Source organism: Motacilla alba, unplaced genomic scaffold (assembly GCF_015832195.1).
Source record: "Motacilla alba alba isolate MOTALB_02 unplaced genomic scaffold, Motacilla_alba_V1.0_pri HiC_scaffold_28, whole genome shotgun sequence".
NCBI lineage: Eukaryota > Metazoa > Chordata > Aves > Passeriformes > Motacillidae > Motacilla > Motacilla alba.
The window spans coordinates 3038784-3044783 of NW_024037374.1; the positions used below are offsets into that span (position 1 = coordinate 3038784).

General features: G+C 48.4%; 1 pseudogene; it reads right to left on the bottom strand.

Annotated features, from left to right (window-relative positions):
• LOC119696322 overlaps positions 1–6000 on the bottom strand; it is a 2199709-nt pseudogene that overhangs the window by 2160534 nt on the left and 33175 nt on the right.

Here is a 6000-nt window from a genome sequence, read left to right on the forward strand (position 1 = left end):
GGCTGCAGGACCCTGCTCTGCAGGACCGCCCTGGGCCCCCCTGGCTGCTCTGCACAAGAGAGAATCAGAGAATGTACTCACAGAGTCTGTAGGCATTGGGATGTTCCCGCTGTAGGAGATGGCTCCAGGAGCTGCAGCTGCATTGTCCTGCAGCCAGAGGTTCCTGTGCCAAGGGCTGGCAGGGATTCTGCCCCAGGCACTTCTCAGCACCTTCCCAGCCCTGACTGATTGAAGCTCTCTGTGCCTCTGTGCTGTGCCTGAGCTGGCTGCAGGCAGTGCCCCAGCCCTGCTGGGCTGGCAGAAGAGCTGCTCATCCAGAGAAATGTGCTTTTCAAGCTCTTCTTGGTTCCCAGCAGCTGCCTCTGTGCCAGGAGCCCAGCCCAGCTCAGCAGCACAGACACAGCACAAGGACTTTAATGACCCTCTGGGGCTTTGTGCTCAGGCCCTGAACATCAGTCCCTGAGAGGGAGCTGAAGAAACCTCTCCAGAGCTCCAAGTCAGAATCACACTCCAAAGTTTCTTGGACTTTTAATGGGTCCCAGTGAGGGATACGACTGAGAAAGTGTCGCCAGGCCCCAGGCAGAGCAGAGAACTGCAGGCAGTGATGACAGCTGGGGACAAAGAGAAGCCAAGGCTTGGTGCCCTGGGGCACAGCAGGGTCTGTGCCACCAAGGGCTGGCAGGAGACACCTTGTCCTGAGCCACTGGGGCCTCCTGGCACAGCCCCAGCCAGGCTGGCCACTGGCAGACCCTTGTCCTGCCCTCAGCATCCCCCCCTAGCCCACATGCCAGTGGCCTCAAGGATCTGCTGGAAGGAGTCCCTGGGGAGCCTTGCTCAGCAATGGCCCTGGGGGCTCCTTCATGCTCCTAGGGACTGCAGGCTTTTCAAAGGACTTTGGCTTTGGCTTTTGCCTTGGAGTCTCTGAGAGGTTTGTGCAATCATGGCCTCCAATGATCTGCTGTAATTAGTCCCTGGAGAGGCTTTGTCAGTAACAACACTCAGTGGGGCTCATTAATGCTTCAAGGTACTTCAGTTATTTTAAGTTACTTGGTGTTTCCCTTTTGACACAGACTCTGTGAGAAGTTTGTGCAATCATGGCCCCAATTATCTGCTTTAATGAGTCCCTTGAGAGCTTTGTACTGACACTCAGTGGGGCTCATTAATACTTTGAGATACTCAAGATTTTTAAGGTACTTTGGATTTTCGTTTCCACACTGAGACTTCTGAGAGGTTTTTTTATTCTTCCTGGCCGCCAATTCTCTCCTCACAGGAGTGGCCTGTGTTGGGGATGGACCACAGCATGGCCCATTCATGCCTCGAGACACTTTGGGTGTTTCCTCTGACTTTGCTTCCTGGAAAGGTTTGTGCAATCTCCTCTCAGGCCCTGAAGTTCAAGGGCTGAGCTCTAAAAGCTCCACAGGGCTCATTAGGATCAAGCAAGTCCTGACAAACCATGGCTGTGCCTCGATTTCCCTCTGCTCTCATGCAGTTCATCAGGATGTTCTTTTGCTATCATTATGGGACAAGATTTCAAAGAGCTTCTAAAAAATCCACTTTTGTATTTTTAAAAAGCATATTTTTCTCGTTAGAGCAGATTGCAGCATGCTGTGACTGACATTGACCCAGGGACTCTCCTGAGCAGGTCTGGCCTGGTCAGAGAGGCTGTGCCTTGAGGTCTGACCCACTGTGGACAATCTTGGTCCACATTCCCCAACTCCATCCTGTCTCTCCTCTGTCACCTGGGGCCACCTTTGCTTGGAGAACTGTCTGCAGTAAGGCCAAGAGAGCTTTTTCTTCTTTTATTTTAGCAATCTAAAACTCCTAAGTTCCCCACTGAAAACTGATACCCTCCTTAACTGTGTGCCAAGCCCAAGATACCACCCAGACCACTCCAGACCTGCTCTGGGCCAGCTCTGAGGGTGTGTGGAGGCCCAGGGGCTACCATCAGAGTTTCAATCCCCCAGCCATGGAGGACTGGTCCCAAGTAAGAGGAATAGGCTTTCAGGTGAGAGTGAGAAGCTTGCTTCTCCCATAGATCTTTGCAGGCACATGCTGATTTATGTAAAGTTATGATACCCCATTGGCCCATTGGCCTAATTACCCTAGTTCAACCCCTACTACCCATGTTTGGTTAGTTCCTGAAATGTTCTTTTCTCTCTGTCCTTCCATTGTCCCTAGTTTGCTGCATTGCTCCACCCCTGTTTCCCTTCTGGCTGGCCCAACCTCTGACCCCTCCTTTTCACCCTTTTCCCCCATATCCATTGGACTCTGACCCTCAGCTCTGCCCTCACTACCCCACATAAAACCCTGTGCCCTCAGCCTACCCCTCAAGTTTTATCGAGTCTCACTGAAGTGGAAGTTGACAATCTCTTCAACATCCGTGGGACCGACTTTGCTGACAGCCCCACAGGACCACTTTGGCTGAAGATTGTGCCCGTGAGACGGAGAGTGAGTGAGTGAGTGGCAGAGAGCTGCCAGGGGCTCGGGCTTTCGATTTTCTGTTCCTGTGGGTGGGCATTCCCTCTTCCATAGGGGGCAGATATGGGAAACACTCAGTCCCAAGCTGAAAAGGATGTTTTTGTCAAGTTTTGGGAAGTTTTGAATTTAGAGGGAAGTTCGTTTTCTGAGGGGAGTTTAAACCATTTTGTTCACTGATTGTTTGAGGAGTTTCCTGATATCTCTGTTGATCCTATCTTTCAGTTATAATTTTGGGATGCTGTTGGGGAAAAGCTTTATATTTTACAAACACAAGGGGTGGTAAGCATTGGGAAATTTTGTCCTTTGTTTAATTCAATTTCTGGGATCGTATCATGTTGAGGAGGCAGGAGAAAAGCAGCACTTAACATAAGTGGTCAGCAAATCCCAAACTTTATTGATAACCACACATACTTGTATTGGTGTTAATGAGACTAATGCATATTGCAAAAAGCGAGCTCATTATTGGTTAGTTGCTTATCAGCCAGCTGCACCTAGTTTTACATTCTTGTGGGTATACTGTTACAGCTTTTCTGTGTTTCTTCATATTTCTACCCTAAGATCATCATCCTCCTTATCCTGCTATTGTACCAAGGACAAAGCATCCGTGTCTTACACTAATTGCTAGTTCCCATGCTTATCTCCTTCTTGTTTAACCAATGGTATGATGCTGCCATGATCTTTCTCAGCTAGCCAGCTGCTCACAAAATCCTCCACACTTCTCCCGTTTTTCTGTTGAACAAGCATGGTCTGATTAAATGCAGCAGATATCATCCTCTGCACCATGTTCTGTAAGCATATGCAAAAACAAGGCAAAATTAACACTACTAACAAAGCTATAATGCCTACGATAATGGTAACCTTGAGAATAGAGTGTAACCATGATCCCAGGCCTAAAGATTTGAGCCATCCATCAATACCAAAGCCTGATTCTACCTGTAAGTTTCCAGTTAGCCTTCGCAATTCAGAGAGCTGGGAGTGGATGGACTGCGAATGATCAGAGATGTTCATGCAGCACATACCCTCGAATTCTTCACAGCCATGGCCTTGTGCAAGTAAAAGGAAGTCAATTGCAGCCCTATTTTGAAGCGTTGCATGATGAATAGAATCCACATCAAGCAAAAGGCTAGAAGGTGCCAAAGAGGTGGCATTGGTTTGTTTAGCAAGCCAGCATCCTAACTTATTTTAAATGGCATGGGCACCTGCTGCCGATACTCCTGGAGTCAAAAAGGATGCTGCCACTATGGACCCTGGAGACCAAAATTTTCTAAAACAGCTGCTCGGGTCCATTTATCAGGTAGCCACAAGGATCCTGTAGGGGTAGAAACACAAAGTTATCCACGGCCCCAATATAATACCTTAGCAGGACCTTGCCATTGTCCTGTCTTAGGATCCCTGTATTTTACCCACACATCCCATTTGTGACTTCTGATATGGATAACAGAGAAAGGACATTTTCTCAACTTAATTGCCCTCTGTAGCTGTATAAACAGCTCATGTAACCTCCTGTTTTGAACCTCTTTGATAGAGGCATCTTCTATTCACTCACGTATTCCTGCAACATACAAAGAATCTGTCACTATATTGAGAGGCCCAGAAAAATGCATCATGGCCCAAACAACAGCCAATAACTCCATCGTTTGTAAAGTATCCGATTCAGAAGCCCTGAGAATCTGATGGTGCCATTGTCCCTTTTCCTGCCAAGTCACTGCAGCAGTTCTGGATTTTCTTCCCGCACCCGTGTAGGCTGTGATGGCATCCAACAGGGGTTTCTGTGACCTTTTTGGGCATTGCATCCAACCCCACTGCCCTATCCAGTTCAACGGTATATTGGGAATATCATCAGTGGCGATCACACTTCTGGATCCCAACAGCGCCTCTTGTAATTCCATACTGTTTATCAGGTACCAGGTCAATGTATCTTTCTTCATTGGTATCCGTATCTGATCAGGCTCCTTTCCCGTAATCTGTAGCGCCTGTTCACGACCCTTCTTGAGCAAATCAGCCAAAATTTTGATTTTTTGAAGAAGGGTCTTATGCTGTTGAAGTGGAGGAGGTATCCATTCCAAGGCCCACACCTCCCCCGTTTTTCTGTCTTGCTGAGTAAGTGCACCCAGTAAATATTTAGTTCCACACCAGACTGTCAGCTGTATCCCCCGTATAATCAGCGTCTATTACCCCAGTTAAAACAAATAATCCTATCATGGTGGCTGATGATCGTCCCAGCAATAAAGCACCCATGGGTTGTCCATAAATAATGATTGGTCCCTTTATTCCAGTCGGCACCTTTTCTGGTTGGGTGGTCATCAATGTTACTGCTACTGAGGCTGCCACGTCCAGCCCAAGGCTCCCGGCGGTGGCTGGTTGTAGTGGAGCTGGGCTGAGGTGTTGACAGCGGCGTTGTGGGTGTCTGACTGGTAACATTTAAATCGGCCAGCAGATAGAGCCCGCGGAGCATTTGTTGCTGCTGCTTGTAGGGGTGCAAGGGCAGCTAACACCTGACTCTGTGAGGCTGCTGCCTGTTTCTGTAATCCTACTCCTAACTCCTTAATAGCTTCTACTAACATCCCTTGATTTCCTATGGGCATATTTGCCAATCGTTCTAATGCTTCTTCTATAGACCAATTAGCTCCTAGGGTATTTAATACGTTCCTCATAGTAACACCTGAGTCCCCCAAATATAGTCAAGCATTTGCTTTGTGGGCTCACTAGTCACCCCAAACTGACTAACTGTGGACCGTAATTGCGACAATAGCTTCCAGTCCAGCGCCGTAATTGTTGCTTGATACCCGCCCCCTGCCAGAGGTGTAAATACCACCGGACAAAGCAACATCCATAGCTGCTGCTATAGCCTCACTGTCCCCCGTATCCAAGATCTCTTTTGCTACTGCCGCCCACGCCTCCCTTCGCTCTCGTGCAATGGCCCCCACTGGGTCACTGTCTGCCCCAGGGATCGTCTCATTACAAGGAGGAGGAGGGGGATGGTCTGGCCTTTGTGCAGGTGGTGTGGACGGTGCTGCTGCAGCACTCGTGGGGGGTGCGGCTAGAGCGCCTGTGGGGGGAGCGCTGCTGCTTGAAGAAGGAGCCGATGTTGGTGGCAAAATGACTGTAGATGTGGCAGGGGGTAACGGACAATCTGACAAGTCCCCATAACTCTTATTCTTATCAAATGCTACACTAGCTTGCCTCGCAGCTTTCTGTTCTGCCTGGTGTTGTAATAACTCATTGTGCACGACTCGCCATAGCTTTCCCAACCTTTTTGCAGTTTTATCCTCATCTATAGCTGCTTCCCACAGCTTGTCCCCAAACTTATGCCACTCTGTTAATTCATGTACTGTATGAGGATTTTGAAAAACTCCTTCTGAATTACCGGTAAGCTAACAACCCATGAAGCTCTTTCTGCAAATCTATGCCCTTAACCTGACGCTTTTTTAAAAAGCAAGTAAATAAATCATTTGCTGCTTGCCTTTCCATTTTCATTTTAAATCGTCAGCGCTGTTGCAGCCCCATAAGGTCTCGGCAGCA